This window comes from Microcaecilia unicolor, chromosome 7 (genome assembly GCF_901765095.1).
Source record: "Microcaecilia unicolor chromosome 7, aMicUni1.1, whole genome shotgun sequence".
NCBI lineage: Eukaryota > Metazoa > Chordata > Amphibia > Gymnophiona > Siphonopidae > Microcaecilia > Microcaecilia unicolor.
The window spans coordinates 44,899,623-44,919,356 of record NC_044037.1 but is presented as its reverse complement, the minus strand read 5'-3'; the positions used below and the strand labels follow the sequence as shown (position 1 = coordinate 44,919,356).

The 19,734-nt window shown below is 47.6% G+C and overlaps 1 protein-coding gene across 2 annotated transcripts in view; it reads left to right on the top strand.

The window, feature by feature from the left end:
• The first annotated feature begins 347 nt into the window (after window positions 1–347).
• Window positions 348–19,734, top strand: part of CCDC160 (coiled-coil domain containing 160) — a 36,124-nt gene continuing 16,737 nt past the window's right edge. Inside the window, exon 1 of one of the 2 annotated variants that reach the window (XM_030209653.1) lies at window positions 348–361. The gene's annotated coding sequence lies outside the window, so the exon portion shown is untranslated. Of the gene's footprint in view, window positions 362–17,129; window positions 17,168–19,734 lie in introns of those variants that run through there. The other variant, XM_030209654.1, reaches the window with a different exon arrangement.

The following is a 19,734-nucleotide window of genomic DNA, read 5'->3' as shown; positions in this document are numbered from 1 at the left end:
GGCTGGCTCAATCTGTCCTCCTTTTTCTGGAGCCATATGGTAACCCTATGACACAAACTGGCTGGGAAAGTAAACACTGCCATATACTATATTTTAAAGCCAGATGAGAAAGCAAGTGTCACTTTTTATTTGTTTGTTGTTGTTTGTTTGTGTGTGTGTGGTGGCCGGGAAGGGGGGGGGGGGGGAATCGCTCAATCCTCATCAAACTAAATGAAATCAATTCAGTAAATTAGTCTGTAACTGTTCTTGATGGCTCTATTGCTCGTTAAGCTCCACCTTAAAAACCAGTCCGCCTTAATCCAGTGAAGACTAGCTCAGTATCTTTCATCCAGATCCTAATCGCTGGAGGCGGCTGTGTAAGGTGAGAGCGGGCTGTGGGCATCGCCGGAACCACCTTCCTTGAATGAAGAGGGCAAGGGGGACAAAAAGGCCTCAGGACAGTGTGAGCGGTGCAGCCGGAACAGAAGGGCACAAGGAAGCGTTTTCTTCCTCCGGCTGCTTTATTTTAAATGCCTCTATTTCCTGCTTCGAGATCGGGCCGCGACAGATTTCTCTCTCACTTTAAACTACGGGCCGAGACCATTAGATTTAGCAGCAGCAGCATTTCGCACATTAAAGGAAGTAGAACAAGAGGCAACTTAAGTTTTTAGGCCATAATAAAGGAAACAGGATAAATAGTGGCAGACAAGGATTGATTTGATTACGCAGTTCCCAGGCCCCTCCTCCAGGGTTTTTCAGGATGCCCACAAGGAATAAGCATGACTGAGATACCTTTGACTATACAAAGGAATTCTGTATATAGTGCATAGTGTTATGCAAAAGTATCATCATGCCTGAAGCAAGGTGCTGAAACGGCTCAAAAACTGCAGATTTGTGTGGTAGTACACTTATGCACTTTGTTATAGAATAGTGCCTACCTGTTTTTGTGCAGATCTGAAAAGGTGGTGTAATGATGGAAAGGAGACGGGGTGGGTCAGGGATGTAACCTTAAAATGCACATGGTGTTATAGAATTCAGATTATCCGTGCCCAATTTAGGTGCTGCGATTTACACCTGGTCTTCAGATTCTGGAGCTATGCACAATTCTATAAAGAGCCCCCTTTATAGAATACCATTTAGTACCAATTTTTTTCAGTCCCGTTTCACTGCAGGTCTATTATTAAGTTTCAATTTACTGTTTTCAAGTTTGCCTCATTTATTGTATTTATGTTTATTCTTCGTCACTTTACTATTGTTATGCTGTTAACAAGATTGTAAGTTTTATGTTAAACTGTACCTACTGAACACTGCCTTGGGTGAATTTCTTCATAAAGGCATTTAATAAATCCCAATAAATAAATACTGAATCCAACCCATAGTGTAGATCCTAAAATTCTGATTGGCTATGGGCAGGCATGGGCTATACATTGTATTGGCTGCTACAGATTAACGACAATTGTTTTTTTTTTAAGACAGTCTAATATGAAAAACATACACAGATGTGAAGCTGTTTGCAAAGCCCTATAAATGTTTTTAATAGAAGATGAGTTTAGGGCTGGCCCTGCCACTAGGCAGCCAGCAGAATTTGGGGGGAGGGGACAGTTTGATTTGATTTATTAAACTTGATTAATCGCTTTTCCTCAAGAGATGACAATGTGATTTACAATACACAAATCAAAATGCATAAGAAAGGATTAAAAAGAATGCCAATTTCAAAAGAAAGGAAAGAGAAGGAGAAAGTTGAGAGAAAGGAGAAAACTGTAAAATAATTATACTAATGACCGCGGATCCTAGGCAAGCTGCCCAAGTCTAAGTGGATGGAGAAGGCCTTCTCGAAAAGATGAGTCTTGAGAAGGATTTTGGCATGCAAGAAAGTCTTTCCCTTACCGGGTCCTGCTGCTGCCCCCTTTCTCCTCCTCCTGCTCCAGCCCTGACTTTAAAGAAAACTGAGGGCTGCTTGGGCCATGTAAGCACAGTCCCGTGTTCCAGTGTTACGTTTTTCCATCTCCCTTTAGGAGGGGGTGGGACATGGCAGTGCTTCAGCAGAGGCCTGTACTTACCAGTGGCATAGCCAGACCTGTCATTTTGGGTACGGGTGGTGCCAGTGATGCACTCCTTTGCCAGCTTTGCAGGCTTCCCTCTGCTGTGTCCCACCAGAGAGGAAACAAAGTGTTTTCAGCGAGAGTGGAACGTGGCAATGGGAAGCCCGTGGGACCGGTGCAGGCAGTGGATCTGTGTCACTGCTGCCAGCTGCAAAGGTAATGAGGTATTCCGGGAAGGATGAGGCTCAGAGAGAGAAGGGGAAGTTGCTGGTCTGTGAACGGGTAGGGGCAAATACCGGATCCAGATATGGAAGAGAGGGGAGTGAATCAACCGCTGCTGAATTGTTTTCGGGAGCCAGTCCAGATGGGCCTTGGGCAAGAGTGGGTGGGCCTGTGCCCATCCGTATCTATGCCACTGATACTTACAGGGTTTTCACAATGCTCAAACTTCTTTAAGCTTGGGGCCAGCACAGAAGGAAGTACTGGGATGGACAGTAGTGACCTAGAATCAGGAAGAGAGGGGGAGATGCTGGATGGGGGTAGGGAAGGAGAGATGAGATGAGATGCTGGCTAAGTGAGGGGAGGGGTTATGGAGATGCTTACCACCTTGGGGGATGGGATAGAAACAGAAAAGGGGAATGCTGGCCATGAGAGGGGAAGGAGAGATGCTGGTAACCTGGGGCTTGTAGGGAAGGGGAGAGTGGGCGAGCTACTCCTTCACCCTTGGAGTGGAGGAGTAGCCTAGTGGTTAGTGCAGTGGACTTTGATCCTGGGGGACTGAGTTCAATTCCCACTGCAGCTCCTTGTGACCCTGGGCAAGTCACTTAACCCTCCATTGCCCCTGGTACAAAATAAGTACCTGAATATATGTAATCCACCTTGAAAGTAGTTGCAAAACCCTCATGCAGTATATCAAGTCCCCTTTCCCCCCTAGTGGTGGGGAGGGAGGGTGGGTGTACAGCTAAAGATCCATCTAGGCTGTATCTGATACTCTTGGGCCAGCCCTCCCCTGGATGAGTGCAACCTGAAAATAGACAAATGGAAGTCAGATTGAAGGGTGTAACCAGGTATCTCTCTTGTGCAGCCAAGGATAGAACAATCTTCTCCAGCCACAGGCTCCCGGTACAGTGAAGAAACAGATGTCCACCAGTAACTTCAATCTTAAGAACTTTATTCTATGCAGGTTTCTAGTAAACAGTTCCAATAGCAGCATAGCACATACCAGGATTCAATACAGGCTTACAGGCTTACAGGCTCCAGTCTGGGCTCTTTATCCAGTGCACAATAAACAGTAATTCAATTCCCCAGACAAACAGTTCTTTCAGTTCATCATCACAGTTCAGTCACCAAGCAGCAGTTTCTACCTTCTATCCTCTTTACCTTCAGGAGAGTTCAATATTTTAGGGACTCCTTCTACCCAAGGGTTTTCCCCTGCATCAGCTTCACAGTGAATTCAATACTTTTGAGACTTCCTCTCACCCAAGGAATCTCAGCCTGCTTCTGTACTTTAGGGACCTCCCTGCCCAAGGATTTTCAGCCTGCAAATACTTTAGGGATCTCCCTGCCCAAGGGCTTTTAGCCTGCAACCACTTCTCTCCTTCTCTCTCCTGAACTGAACTCACCTCCTGGGCCTCCTTCCCACCTGCCTAATCAATCCCTGGCTTCAGCTACCACCTCCAATCATTCTCCTTCCATTAGCTTCCTCACACCCAAACCAGCTGAGTTAAGCATTAGACTAATGAGACCAATGATGAGCTCCTGCACACAGGGTTTCCTAACTCTTGTTCCGCCTAGTGGTAGCCACTCTACACAACCTGCCAGCTTACACCCATGACTTCCCTGATTGCAGCTAGGAGTCCAGTCTCTTCATCTCACCCTCTGGCTCCTTGCCTGCAATGCCTTCTGGGACTTGTATTTCAGACTGAAACTGCCTTAACCCAACTATCCTGGAGGTGACTTTATCACAAGGGGCAGACCTCTGAATTGATTGTAGCAAAAAGGTTTCAGCTAGAGCTGGAAAGAGTTATTTATGCCAAAGGGCTTCAATGTCTGAATAAATAATAATTTTTAAAAAAGCATGCAGATGAATTGTATATGTGCTTAAATTGTAAAGGTAACTTCAGGATATACATTTTAAATAGATAATTCTGTCATATGGAAACAAATGCATTTTGGTGAAATTTTATTTTTTACTCTACAGGTTAGGCCAGAGTCCAAATGATTGTGTGCTCCCTATGGAATTAGGTGTTAACCCAGTAATTATGTTATATAGGTTCTCAATCTTGGCCAAGAAACCAAACAGCAATTTCACTTTTGGTGAATGATGCTTCCTGTTTGTTAAGTTAAAAGCCTGGCCTGGTGGCCTGATGGCAGTGCTGTGTGCTGCCATGTGGAGAATGTGAGATGGATTCCAGGGACAGGTCCTGCATTCCACAGGTTAGCCTGAGTACGCTGTAGAAACAGCATTTATTATCCGGGAGGGGGATGGACACTTCAGCTATTGCATAGTGAAGCATATTCTCAGTGCTGCTGGGCTGTGGTCCTTGACCAAGAATTGTCATGACAGTGGCTGGGCAAGGTGGGAGTTATAAATTTATGTTTCAACGATTTTTATTAGTGATTCACAAGTTAAACATTACCAGCATACTCCAACTTACATCATATAGTTATCAGAGCACATTACAAAGTGACACATTGATAACATCCATCACTAAAGTTTTTCCATTTTTTCTCCCCCCTCTCTGCCGAACCACATTACAGATATTAAACAAACACAACATGTTATATCCAAGTCATACCCACGTAGCCCTACCTCTCTTTGACCATTTTATATGTTGCATATTAATTATGCACTTCCTTACTCCCCTCTCTTCTTTTAACCCCCCCAGCCTCTATTCAACGCCTAAACCTCCAATATCCCAATCCCGCCCCCCTATCTAACCCACCCTCCCCAATCCTGCATGCTTGCTCCAATCCTTAATGCTCTGTAATCCCCGGATTTCCCCACGGAAGACTGTTCAAGATTTGACTGCGCGCCCTCGGGGATACTCCATTTATATGGTGCTCCCATATTGCCAAAAATCTCAGCTGCCTTTTAGGTGAAAGTCTCGTCTCCCGGGCTTCCCAAAGCATGAGCTGGTGTAACTTATTCCTCCAATCAAACATATAAATCGCAAGTGAACGACTCACCTTCAAATACGCAGTAGAGACTTCCCTCTCTGTCCAGCCCTCGCGTCAAGACGTGATGACAGAGGGCGGAACAGAGAGGGAAACGGAGTCGGACTGTCGGACGCTGTCGCTGGAGCCTGGAAACGAACATCGTGCGCACCAACCTCCACCCTCCACCCATCCCTGCCGCCGCTCCTGCCCCCCTCCGTATCGGGCCCCCTGCACTGACAGCGCCTCTCACCTCCGTGTGGAAGCGCTGCAGGCAGCAGCAGTCGTACGCCTTTCCGTATTAATGTTACCACTCCGCCCTTCCTCCCCACTGCTGGCGCATCAATAAGTTCTCCTACCCACCATCGCTTCAATTTAGAGTGTTCCCCCCATGAGAGATGCGTTTCTTGTAGAAACGCTACCGAATCATTCCAATCATTCAAGGCTTTTAAGATCTTTTGTCATTTAATCAGGGGGTGTATGCCCCCGACATTCCAAGTTACTACCTGTAATGTAGTCATATTACACTATTCCAAACCCAAAATGATTCATTCCCAGCACCTTATCAGTTACTATATTCCAATACCAAGAGTGTCCCAGCCTCCACCCCCTCAGCAAACCACCCAGGGAAAATGATCTCCCCCTGACCTAACCCCCAATCATCCTCCAAATCACTGTCTAAACAACATGCATACAGGAATCCCCCCCCCCTCCACAAACCCCCTCCCCTCCTCCCTTTCCTCCTCATACTTCATGCACCTATGCATAACTTCCCGCATCACAGGATTAAGAGCAGCCCCTCACCACATTTATAAAGACATCCCCCTTCCCAACTTCAGTGTTATAGCCCCCCTCTATATTATTCACAACACACCTCCTTCTGTAAATGTCTATTTTTCTTTTGCTCATCGATTACTGTTTCAGTTCTTTACTCTCTGTATTTCCTTCCTAATACCTCCGACACCTTCTACTTCTCTCTCCTACAACCATCTCCTCTCTCCATCCTCCGTCGATGATCCAGCATTTCACGATGTCATGGGCACCTGGCTTCTCCATGCTTCAGTCTTTCCCAGCCTTGCATCCAGCTTGTTGCTTGGCCGCCATCTTGTCCACGTATATACTGGCTTCCTCCACTCTCTCGAAAAACAAAACTTGGCCATTATCAATCAACTTCAGTTTTGCCAGGTACATTAGGCTGAATTTGTATTTCAAACCATAAAGCTTGGTACACGGGGGGGGGGGGGGGGGGGGGGGGGGGGGGCCAAAGCTCCTCTGTGCTGCTGAAACCTTGGTTGAGTAATCTTGAAAACAGAGGAAACGTGCATTCTGATACTCCAGCGTCTACCCCGCTCTTAAAGCTTGTAAGATCTCCACCTTATGGACGTAATTGAGGACTCTAAAGATTACTACTCTAGGTCGCTCCATGCCCTCTCGACGCTGTCCTAGTCTGTGCGTTCTCTCCACTTTTAATGCTTCAACTAAATTTGTCTTTGACAACGTTTTAGGCAGTGTCACAATTGTGGTCGTGACCCCTCTCAGACTCACCTTATTTCCGGCGGTCAGCTTCTGAGCTGGCTTCTGTCTGTTCTTCCTGAGTTAGTTCTGTCTCTGTGTGCTGGCTGCTTCCAGCATGGCTCTGATTACTCCACTATACTGCACCTGTGTGTGTTAAGCCTCTCTGTGCTTCAGTATGTTTTCTGCCTGTGTCTTGGTTTGTGTTCCTCTTGCCCTCTGGTGGCCAGAACCAGTGGCTGCCATAGACTTTCCAGACTTTCTTTCTGGTCCGGTCCAGATATTCCAGCCCTCCAGACTTGGTTTGAAGTTTGGCAGCTAGCCTCACCCGTAGCTGCCTCATGATTCCTGCAGCTAAGTTTCAGCTGCTGATGAGTTTATTACCACCTGGAACCTTCTGAGTTTGCCTTTACATCGTCTAAGGTCCCTGGTTTGTTGGTGCTTTGTTGCACTTCTGCCTTGTCTGGTTTCTTGTTTAGTTCCTTGTCTGTTTCTAGTTATCTGTGTGTAGTTTAGCTTAGGTTTATTTGCTTACTTCCCTAGTCTTGTTTCTGGTCTGTATTCCTTGTCTAGTTTCTGTTTGTTTGTGTCTCTTGCTTAGTGGCTGCTCTGCAACTTTCAGTCCTGTCTCTTGTCTGTCAGTATTTGTACCCTGTTTTAGTGGCTGTTCTGCAGCTTTCAGTCTTGTCTCTTGTCTGTCAGTATTTGTACCCTGTTTCAGTGGCTGCGTGGCAGCTTTCAGTTCCTGTCCTTTAGCTTGTCCATTTCCTGCTTTGTGTAGTATTGTCTGTCTATGAGTCCTAGCCCAGGTTCCTGCCTTGCTGCCCATGTATATTCCTTTCCCCTCTGACCCTCAGTCCCTGTTCAGCCTAGTTGGTATCCAGTGCCTGCCCTGTCCGGTAAGTCCTGCCGGCCACCTGCACCCAGGGGCTCAACTCCTGGGGAAGGGCAGTCAAGCGCAAGTGAAGTCTAGCTGTTTCTGTCAGAGTTCTGCCTTGTCTCTGGTGTGGGGTGGTTTTGCCTGCCACTGCTGCTCCACGGCAGTAGCCCAAGGGCTCATGAACCTATTTCTGCCTTGAAAGCCTGACAGGCAGCCAAGTTTCCAGAAATGTACTTAGGTCTCGTTCAGGCAGTGCCTCTGGAAGCCCCACCAGCCAGAGGTTGTTCCTTTGCGAGAGGTTTTCTAAGTCCTCCAGCTTCGCTTCCAATTCCGTGAGCCGGGCTTTCACACGTGGCTGCTCTTCTGATATATCATCCTCCACCTGACCCACTCTGTTCTGTACCGCTTGCAATTCTGTCACCATGGCTGTATGCCTTTCTTCGAATCCCTCCAACTTGTCAAGGATTAGCTGCAGTTTCTTCCCCACTGCCTGCTCCACTGCTTGTTTTACCTCTTCTGTTATTTCTGCCGCCCAGAGAGAACTAGAGGTGGGCGATGGCGGCGCGAGCCTGTCCACCATCTTTGCTTCGCTGCCGCGACTTTTTTTCCTTCGGATCTTTCCAAAGCGATTTAGATGCCATCCGCATCTTTGGCTATTTTTTCAATCTCCACCAAGATTTACTGCTTGTCTTGGGTAAGATTTCTATATCCACACTGAGGGAAAGATCTTTTAACATGTGCAGGTATTCTGGGCGCTCCGGAGCAGCTCTCCCTACGTCGTCACTGCTCCATAACCCCACCGGAAGTCTGTGGGAGTTATAAATTTAAAGGGAAAATATTTGGATAGTTATAAATGAATGCTTCTAGTGCTTTAGCCCAGTAAAGGCTGGCTGTGATTTAGCTGGTAGCTCATAGAAGTAGGAGGGACCTATGAAGCTAAAATATTTGAAAACAAACAACTACTACTACTACTTAACATTTCTAGAGCGCTACTAGCGCTGTACAGTTTAACAAAAAAGGACAGTCCCTGCTCAAAGGAGCTTACAATCTAAAGGACGAAATGTCAAGTTGGGACATTCTAGATTTCTTGAATAGAGGTATAGTGGTTAGGTGCCGAAGGCGACATTGAAGAGGTGGGCTTTGAGTAAGGATTTGAAGATGGGCAGGGAGGGGGCCTGGCGTATGGGCTCAGGGAGTTTATTCCAAGCATGGGGTGAGGCGAGGCAGAAAGGGCGGAGCCTGGAGTTGGCGGTGGTGGAGAAGGGTACTGAAAGGAGGGATTTGTCTTGAGAGCGGAGGTTACGGGTAGGAACGTAAGGGGAGATGAGGGTAGAGAGGTAAGAAGGGGCTGCAGATCGAGTGCATTTGTAGGTTACTAGGAGAAGCTTGAACTGTATGCGGTACATGATCGGAAGCCAGTGAAGTGGTTTGAGGAGAGGGGTGATATGAGTATATCAGTCCAGGCGGAAGATAAGACGTGCAGCAGAGTTCTGAACGGACTGAAGGGGGGATAGATGGCAAAGTGGGAGGCCAGTGAGGAGTAGGTTGCAGTAGTCAAGGCGAGCGGTAATGAGAGAGTGGATGAGAGTTCGGGTGGTGTGCTCAGAGAGGAAAGGGCGAATTTTGCTAATGTTATAGAGGAAGAAGCGACAGGTTTTGGCTATCTGCTGGATATGCGCAGAGAAGGAGAGGGAGGAGTCGAAGATGACTCCAAGGTTGCGGGCAGATGAGACGGGGACGATGAGGGTGTTATCAACTGAGATAGAGAGTGGAGGGAGAGGAGAAGTGGGTTTAGGTGGGAAGACAATAAGCTCGGTCTTGGCCATGTTCAGTTTCAGGTGGTGGTTGGACATCCAGGCAGCAATGTCGGATAAGCAGGCCAATACTTTGGCCTGGGTTTCCGCAGTGATGTCTGGTGTGGAGAGATAAAGCTGGGTGTCGTCAGCATAAAGATGATATTGGAAACCATGAGATGAGATCAGGGAGCCCAGGGAAGAGGTGTAGATTGAAAAAAGAAGGGGTTCAAGGACAGATCCCTGAGGAACTCCAACAGAGAGCGGGATGGGGGTGGAGGAAGAGCCATGAGAATGTACTCTGAAGGTGCGGTGGGAGAGATAAGAGAAGAACCAGGAGAGGACAGAGCCCTGGAACCCAAATGAGGACAGTGTGGCAAGAAGTAAACTGTGATTGACAGTGTCAAAAGCGGCGGATAGGTCGAGGAGGATGAGGATGGAGTAATGACCTTTGGATTTGGCAAGGACAGGTCATTGCAGACTTTAGATAGTGCCGTTTCCGTCAAGTGTAGGGGGCAAAAGCCGGATTGAAGCGGATCAAGGATGGCATGAGAGGAGAGAAAATCAAGGCAACGGCTGTGGACGGCGCGTTCAAGTATCTTGGAGAGGAAGGGTAGGAGGGAAATGGGGCGGTAGTTGGAGGGACAGGTAGGGTCAAGTGATGGTTTTTTGAGGAGTGGTGTGACTACAGCATGCTTGAAGGTGTCAGGGACAGTTGCAGTGGAGAGAGAGAGGATGAGGATATGACAGATGGGGGGGGGGTGACAGTAGGAGAGATGGTGTTAAATAAGTTGGTGGGGATGGGGTCTGAGGAACAGGTGGTGCATTTCAAGGAGGAAAGAAGTTGGGCGGTTTCCTCTTCGGTGATAGCAGGAAAAGAGGAGAAGGAGGCGTGGGTTGGTTAGTTGAGGGAGTGGGTTATAGGGTGAAGAGGAGGAGATGGTTTGGTGGTGAATTCGAGGTTGATCTTCTGCACGGAAGTAGTCAGCCAGTGATTGAGGAGAGAGTGAGGGGTGGGGTAGGAGCAGAGGGCACTTTGAGGAGGGAGTTAAGAGTGGCGAAGAGACGACGAGGGTTAGAGCTGAGGGAGTTAGTCAATTGGGTGTAATAGTCCTGTTTGGCGAGGAATAGGGAGGACTGGAAGGAGGAAAGCATGAATTTGTAGTGAATGAAATCAGTATGGGTGCGAGATTTCCTCCAGAGGCGTTCAGCCGATGGGGCGCAGGAGCAAAGGTATCGGGTGCAAGGGGTCAGCCAGGGCTGGGGATTAGTACGCCTTGTGGGACAGGAGATGGATGGTGCAAGGGCATCCAGAGCAGAGGAGAGAGTGGCATTGTAAGTGGAGACAGCCTTGTCAACAGACTCGGAGGACATGATGGAAGGGAGGAGATCAGAGATACTAGAGGATAAGGTGGGAGGGTCGACAGCCTGGAGATTCCTGGAAGTAGTGGTTAGTGTTGGGCGGGACTGAGGGGGAGGGTGATGAAGTGTGAAGGTGATCAGGTGATGGTCAGAGAGAGGAAGAGCTGAGGCGCAGAAATTGGAGGGTGAGCAGGTAGAGGAGAGGATGAGGTCAAGACAGTGGCCAAATTGGTGAGTAGGGGTGGTGGAGCTCAGTTGGAGGTTGAAGGAGGAAGTTACAGTGAGGAACTGAGAAGCGTGTGAGTCGGATGGGTTATCAGTGTGTATGTTAAAGTCTCCAAGAATGAGGGGTGGGGATGAGAGCTCAAGAAAAATGGAGAGCCAGGCATCGAAGTTGGTTAGGAAGGAAGAGAGGGACTTATCAGGGGGGCAGTAAATGACTGCAACTCTGAGTGGCAGCGGGTAGAATAGACGGATGGAGTGAACTTCAAAGGATGAGAAGCAGTGAGACTGCGGTAGGAGGAGAGGTTGAAAACTGCAGGAGGGCGAAAGTAGTAACCCAACGCCGCCACCGCGGCCAACTGGGCGGGGAGAATGGGAGAAAAGATAACCTCCATGGCATAGGGCCGCGACTGAGGCAGAGTCGTCAGGGGTGAGCCAGGTTTCAGTTAGGGCGAGCAGTTGAAGGGAACGGGAGATGAAGAGATCATGGGTGAAGGAAAGTTTGTTGCAGACCGAGCGGGCATTCCACAGGGCACACGAGAAGGGGAGGAAGGAGGGGGGAGGAGGGGAATAGAGATGAGATTGGAGACATCGCAGAAACGTTTGCATGGATGAGACGAGGACAGGTGTGGGGGACCTGGGTTGGGATTGATGTCTCCCGCGGATAGCAGGAGAAGGAGCAAGAGGGTGCGGAGGAGGGTGGGGGAGGTAGGGCAATGAAGACGGGATGCGCTTAACAGGAATGGGGAAGGGTTCATGGCAGGAAGGAGGTGTTGAAGGTTGAGAGCTAGGAAGGAGGAGGAGGACAGTAGAGATGGTGAGGTGGTGGGGGACGGGGGTGGGTAGGGTATTGCAGTAGTGAGCAGGATGGGAGGGGACATGGCTGGGCAGTGAGTTCATGTGGTATACAGCGGTGGGGGGAGGGGGAAAAGATTAGGAAGGGACAGGGCAAGGAAGAGAATGTGTAAGGGGGCCATAAGACTGAGGTGTTAAGCAACAGGTAGGGCAGGAAAGCCGGACTGGAGGCTTAAACTGGAACAGCAGGCAGGCGGCGGGGCAGCGAGGCAGGTAGGTAGTTGTGCAGGCTAGGAGGCATGCAGGTTGTTGATGGGCAGACAAACAAGCAAGTTGAAGGGCTGACAAGCAGGCAGGTTGGTTGATTGGCTAGCAGGGAGGCAGGTAGGTAGTTGTGCAGGCTAGGAGGCAGGCAGGCAGGTTGTTGATGGGCAGACAAGCAAGCAAGTTGAAGGGCTGACAAGCAGGCAGGTTGGTTGATTGGCTAGCAGGCAGGCAGGTAGGAACAGGTGAGTGCGGTGGACAGCACAGCAGCAGGACTGGAACAAGCTGGGATAATTTGGAGCAAAAGAAAGCAGAGCAGCAGGATTGGAGCGAGCTGGATCAGGCGGACTGGAACAAGCTGGAGCAGGCGGACTGGAACAGGCTGGAGCAGATGGATTGGAACAAGCAGGGAGAAGCTGGATCAGGCGGACTGGAACAAGCTGGAGCAGGTGGACTTGAAAAAACAGGGAGAAGCTGGGTCAGGTGGACTGGAACAAGCAGGGAGAAGCTGGATCAGCGGACAGGAACAAGCTGGAGCAGATGGACTGGAGCAGGCAGGGAAAAGCTGGGTCAGGCGGACTGGAACAAGCTGGGGCCGATGGACTGGAACAAGCAGGGAGAAACTGGATCAGGTAGACTGGAACAAGCTGAGGCCAATGGACTGGAATAAGCAGGGAGAAGCTGGATCAGGCGGACAGGAACAAGGTGGGGGATTAAATTGACTAGAGTATACTGGTGTGGAAGTGAGTTTATCCAGGCCATTATAGGTAGGAAGCCGAAGTAGTTTAGTCACTGTTTCCCACTTTCTGCGCTGTCGTCATCCAGTACACTCAAGAACTTTAAGCTGCTGCATGGAGGTTTGATAGATTAAAGGTGTTTCCTCTGTTCTGCACAGCCTTCATCCTGTACACTCAGAGTAGCTTGTAAGATTCTGAATTGCAATGAGGAGGTTTGATAGGCTAGGAGTGGAAGTGAGCCTATTTAGTCCTTTGTAAGCAGTGAAGCCACCCAATGAAGCCACCCAGCAGCGAAAATGGAGCCTGGCATCAACAGCTTTCGATAGGTCTCCGGTTCAGGGATGCTCGGGTGGGTCTCCCGTCGCTCCTGATCCGTCCGGAGGCTTGTGGCTCGGCTCCCGATCCTCAGGCGACCGTGCGTTGTCTCTCTCCACCTGGTCCGCCTGCCTCGGCAGTGGCGTCTCTCCGCTCTCCCGGGCGTCTCAAGGCCCTGAGCGGTTTGAGCGGTTCCAGCAGCACAACGGACCTGGGCCGAGGAAGCACCGACCACCTCAGTGGCTCCCCACAAAGGCCGTCGGTTGGTCAGTCGATCTCAGCGCAGCTCGTCTAGTAAGGCCAGGGACGCGGCAGGTAAATGGCTCCGGTTAGCTTCGGGAATACTCGCTCGTCCCGGATTGCTGTGAAGTCGTCTCGATCCGGGTGGCCGTCAGTCAGCCACGAATGAGCCCCGCTTCAGCTCAGCCCGGATGGTTCAGACTGATTTGGGCGGTTCAGCTAGGCCCAAGTGGGCCTGTCCGGTCGGGGATGCGTCGCAGCCTTGTGGTAAACAGTGTACAGATCTTATCGGCCGATCTCGGGCTTGCTTACCGCGCTGGAGATCAGCGAGGCCGTCCCGCAGCTCCCCAGTCGGCTTCGGGTCAGTTCCGGTCCGTTCCGGTTGTGGACGGCGTTAGGTGGTCCAGGTAGGTCAACTTTCTCAGGACCTCAGGAGCTCCTTACCTGAGCTCCTTACCTGTCGGCCATTTCCAATCCTCGTAGGGAAAGCATGCAGAGCATGGCTCATGGCATGTTTTCCAGTACCATTGTGTGTGCATACTTGTCTTTGTATCTGCATTGCCAATGTGTGCCTGTTTATATCTCTGCCGTGTATGTTTATCTCTTTTGTTTGTGTGCACGTGGACTAGTGTGCTTGTATGTATGGCACATGTATGTGTCAGTGCATGTGTGTTTGTGTGTATGTGAATGCTTGCATGTGTGTGCCTTTGCTTGTGGGACCATGGGTCAATTTTAGCAGACTATGGAAAAGGTGCTGGTATTCAGTACCCCCTCAAAAAAGCCCTGCTCCTCTCACACATTGTTCCTTGCCCCCATCCTTACCCTCACAATTTGGCTTTTCTCTCTCTCCCACGCCCCCTCCTGCTCCTCTGTTCAGGAATCCAGCTAGTGTCCTTCTCATGTCTGTCTCTCATGTTTTTTAAGGCAGTAAAGACTTTTTTAAATATCAAAAATACTTTTTAACTAAATATAAACTCTATAGCTTTGTCTGCTTTCATGTTAGAATGTTATTGCTGTATTTTATGTGATGTTAAATTGATTCACTAAAGTCTTAATATTGATGTACTTCCTTGGTATTGTCCAAGATTCTTAATCTGTTCTCCACATGGAACCTGAGGAAGGATGTTGCAGAATATAAGAATTGTGATTTTCAGGCATGCTTCCAGCCCCGCCCACTCCCTGGCTCCACCCCGGCACCCCTCAATACCGTAGTCTTCTCTTCCTCCAATTCTTCAAGGAACCAACAAGCCACTTTCTCCATCAGCAGCAGGAGACGCCTTAATAAAATGTCATAGGAAGAGTCTTAGTAACCTCGTCAATAAGACGAGACAGCTGCTCTTGCTGAAAGAGATGGATCACATGGGACCATTCCCTCTTATGAGATGGAGATGCCTCAGACTCAGAGTACCCTGTGAACTGAGAGTCCAAGAAGACCTTGGAGTCCTCCTCCGTGGGAATCGGCACCTCAGGCACCCTTCCCTTGAACCTACACCACTTAGAACGCAAACCAGTGCCCCAACCAGGCCCCACCAGAGGGAGAGACCCCCAACCAACTGCAGCTGCTGTTGCACCAACTGTGTCAAGATCTGGAGCCAAAATGTTCCAGGGGTCCCAAGTGGCTCCATAGGGACCGCCCCCCCCCCAACATATCTGAGGTGGGTAGGGGAGGAGATTTAATGACAGGAGATGTCATGATCCTATCTGGCACGTTATCTGGGCGGAAGCCAGTGGGCAGAGCTTGCTGCCATACTGGTTTGTCCAAAAGAATAGCAAACTTGTAAGGTTTATATTGTTTTATTAAACCTTCTAGGTTTTGCATTTTCTCTGTGGGGAGGGGAGTTGGGGGGGGGGAGTTTTTGAGGGCCTGTGAAGGGGGGAGGGTTAATGTTTTTGTCAGTGCTCCAGAGCAGCAAAAGGTAAATAAAGATTACTGCGGGATCCTTGGGATTCTCCCGGATCTTCTTAATAAACCTTTAAAAGTTCACTCTTTTGCTCCACAATGGTTGAGATGCTGATTTTTTTTTTCATATATTCACCTTTTGTTTTGTTTTTTAAAATACCTTTAGTTGTTGTTAACGCTGTGGATTATTCTCCTGGACTCTCCTGCTATCCCGTAGCATTCTTGTACTCCTTAAAAGTCGATTGTGGCGCGCCCCCTTTCTTATTTGCAGTATTGTGGATTTCAGTGCTGTGCAATATGCCTTTATTTATTTAGTTAGTTAGTTTTCATCTCAGAAAGACAGCAACATCAGAGAGCACCACAGATTAAAACTGGTGACGTTTGGGTTTCCCCGGACATATCCTCCTTTTCAGGGGACTGTTGGTGGTCCAGTCGGTTTTTTCAAGCCTTTCCGAACCTACCTTAAAGTGCCTTGGTAGTCTAACCTCTTCGGGGCATTTTATTTTTTGTGTCCTCTTTTTTTTGTCTCCGCAAATATGGTAACCCCAGTGATGTCACTGGTTGAATTCAGTGTTCTCTACTTCCATCTGCAGGTGGAAAGGAATAACACCCACTGGTTCAGAACAGTTTAAGCTGACGCTAAGAAATTCTGCTTACGGGATATTTATGTATTGGAGGCACTTTTCAATTTTAGTAGGATGTGCTGCCTTTTACTAGACTGACTTTTAAAAAGAGGTAGGAATCACATTGGCCCCTTCTCCCTGAGTGTCTTCTCTTGTGTTAAAGTTACGATGGTAAAATTCTATCCAATGTCTCCTGGAGTTACCCAGAGGTTTTTTGTCTATTAGATTGTAAGCTCTTTGAGCAGGGACTGTCTTTCTTCTATGTTTGTACAGCGCTGCGTATGCCTTGTAGCGCTATAGAAATGCTAAATAGTAGTAGTAGTAGTAGTAGGTTTTGAGGCTAGTACCATGGTCTTGTCCCATTTTCTGTTTGTGGCCCTCAAGTTTATGTCCGTGGCAGTGCAGGTTCAGGCTGGTGGCGGGATTTCCAGAATTAAGGCCGTAAGTAGTTCAGGGCCAGGGCTTAGAGAAATGAGGCTGAGCAACACAGTGAACAGCCATGTGAAATTCTCCCCTTACACCTTTCTCCCACATGTCTTCTGTACGTGCCTGCTCACTACCTGCTCACTGCTGCTTCCTGCTTCACTGAACTGCAGCAAAGAGAAAAAGTGCAAGACTGCACAGGAGATGGCACAGCAGTGGTGGCATTTTGGTTGAGACCAAAAAAAAAAAAAAAAGGCAAGGTAGTTTGGGCTGGGAAATCACTAAATCCCTTGAAGACCCTGACTGCATGCAGTAGCTGCAACTTCTAAACTACTACACCTGAGAAAAAGCTCCATCCTAGCCATGGTCCAGCCCCCCTTTTAAAATTCTCACACCATTGTGACTATCAGATTAATTCTCTTTTGTATATAGAATATAAGCTTCAAAACGCCATTATCATCCTCATTTAAGTAATTAGCATGTGCTTAGCCATACGATAGCAGCAAATGTTTTGGAGCACCAACAACTTAAGGTGTTGTACGCCTATGCATATATAAGCCTTATAAATTTACCTCCTTACAGAACACATTGCAGCCTGTCCAAAGATCAAGCACTTAGGACTGTGTGCTGTATACAGAACTGTGTTTTCCATTCTTTTCTTTCATCCTCTGTGAAACCTGATTCTATCAAGGAAGCTGATGTTTATTATGCTGAACCAGTTGCTAAAAGTGGATTTATTGATTTTTCTGGGACACTGTCCCTTTAAGGTGTGGTGATTTAAATTGGGTTGTCATGGTGACTCTCCATAGCAGGAGTCACTGTCTTCCTGAAGTTTGATTGGAGGCTGCCCATACCCACAGCTGATGAGCTGAGGCAAGGAGCTGGCTGGGTTTGGTCAAAGACAGGCTGCCAAGAAAAGGAGGGGTAAGGTAAATGAGGCTACCAATATTCTGTGCATTTGTGGCTTTATCCTGTGGTTTTAATTTAGTGAAGATGACCATGGAAAAGTTATTTCTGAGTGTGCTAATAATGTAAGAGAAGACAGTTGATTCAGAGTCGAATATGAACTTTCAGATTGCTTGCATATATTTGCTAAGTGAAATTAATCGTCATAGATCTTACATAACTTTCTCCTCCCTTAGAAACCAGAGCATTTGCAGCCCTAGAAAACAGTTGCAAAATATGAGTTTTTTTTAAAACACAAATACTGCAATCCACATCCATATAATAGACTGTTGAGACCACAGATTCAAGCATCTAGCAAAAGTAGTTTGTATATTTCCCAGTGCCACGCTCCATGCCCAGAGTACCATTCCTTCAACAGCTATCTATAAAGCCCCCTACCCCCCCCCCCCCAACTTCTCTCGCTAGGCCGTGATATATTTTTTTCTCTGCTTCAATTATACTCATGGGCTCTCTTTTCCATACGCGCAGTCTCAACTGAGGGTACCAAAAGTGTAATAATCATAAGCTGTGATAGCGTTAAAAAAAAATGGAAATACCATCTTCTTCCACAGAATACAGATGTTGTGGTCTGAAAGATGGGTTCTCATGAGGAAGTGAGGTGCCTGACTGAGATTCCAGTTAGGACCTAGGGTTGTTGTAAAGGGATGGATAAGTAGGGTGACTGTCCAGCGCTCCATGTGGTCTTCTTGAGGCTATCTATGAACACAAAAGCCCAAAAGAGAAGGGAAGAAGTCCTCCTCATGGGTACTGTTTTCTCCAGCGAACATCTTGCTAAGGACCAGTTCATCTGTGCTCTAGAAAGCCTTCTCAGCAGCCAGCCTACTGCCTTCTAGCACCTACAATCCACTCTTTCCTTATCTACTCTACAAGCAACATCTTTATTAAACCCAGAGGAATGTAAAGGAGCAGGGAAGGAAAAAGGTGAATTTTTCAGGGACATACAGGTTTTTGACTTGGGTGTCTCATGCAGTTGAGATGATGATAATTGGTGGGAGAAAAAAAGGACTATGAAAAGTGGTTACCATGAGTTTTACAGACAGTAGTTTGTAGGTTGTTTTCACTTAGTAGTAATGGGAATATAAGGGACAGGACACTAGATGTTGAACTTATTTATTTTATACATTGTAACATCGATGTTCTCTTGTGTCCTCCCACCTTCTGTATACCCCCCTCGTATACTATAAATAAACATGCTTAGAAATATGCTCTGATAGGTAGTATATCAAAGTTGAAATGTAAAATTTGCTATACCAAATATCAAACTTTGATGGAACAAAGATTTACTTCATTAGTGAATAAATTCACACCAAACCCGATGTAAGTCTGTTAGCCTTCAATAATGGACCCATATTATCATGTGGGAGGAACATGACCTCAGTGGCTGTAAATCCATCCAGAAGCTAGAGATAAAAAAAATTCCTTACAAAAAAAAAAATCAATCATTGGCTTTCTGAATTGTTAGCTGGAGAACCTTTCTCTTCCATGGATTCTATGGGTGGGTTCTGGACTAACTCGGAGGGTCATAATAGGCCACTTTGTAAGCAGAGGAGATTTCAGTGTAGTTCAGATAAAATCACCTATATTCGGGGAGATCCAAGAGGGCAACATGAAGGAAGCACTGCTGAAACGCCCCTGCCCACTTTAACCTATTCCTTGTTGGGTTTTATTTGTCTTTCTTGATGCCTAAATGGAAAGGGAAACAATGAACCTACCCTGCGGTTCCTGCTCCCTCTCTGGTGGGTCCAGTAGATCGCTTTGTGATTCTAGGTTCTTCAAGGCTGTTGCCTTTGCTGCAGGGAAGAGCAGTGGCAGATAAACTACTGTCCTCCCAGCTTGAAGCTGACATTACTCTTAGACCTGTTTTGCAGTCTCCACTGATGATGCTTGCACTGCTGGAGGTTAGTTCTGGTGCATCGCTTAGGTTAACACCTGCCCTAGTCCAGCACTAATCGCCTCTAGTGCTGGTGTTAGGTTTATTTATTTATTACATTTGTATCCCACATTTTCCCACTTATTTGCAGGCTCAATGTGGCTTACATAGATAGTACTGTAAAGGCGTTCGCCAAGTCCAGTAGAGAAACAAATACAAGGTGATGTGGTCGAATAAGGTTCATGAGTTTCGGGCGCAGTGGGGATAGAAGAGAGGAAGGGTTATGTGGTGTCCATTACGAGCTGTGGTTTTGCTGTGTTGCAGAGTTCAGGCACATATGTTGGGTCGGTAGGATATGCCTTTTTAAACAGGATTTTAGTGATTTTCTGAAATTTAGATGGTCGTAGGTTGTTTTCACGGCTTTTGGCAGTGTGTCCCATAGTTGTGTGCTTATATAGGAGAAGCTGGATGCATAAGTTGATTTATATTTGAGTCCTTTGCAGTTCGGGTAGTGGAGGTTTAGGTATGTTCGTGATGATCCGATTGTGTTTCTGGTTGGTAGGTCTATGAGGTCTGTCATGTATCCTGGGGCTTCGCCGTAGATAATTTTGTGGACCAGGGTGCAGATTTTGAAGGCAATACGTTCTTTGATTGG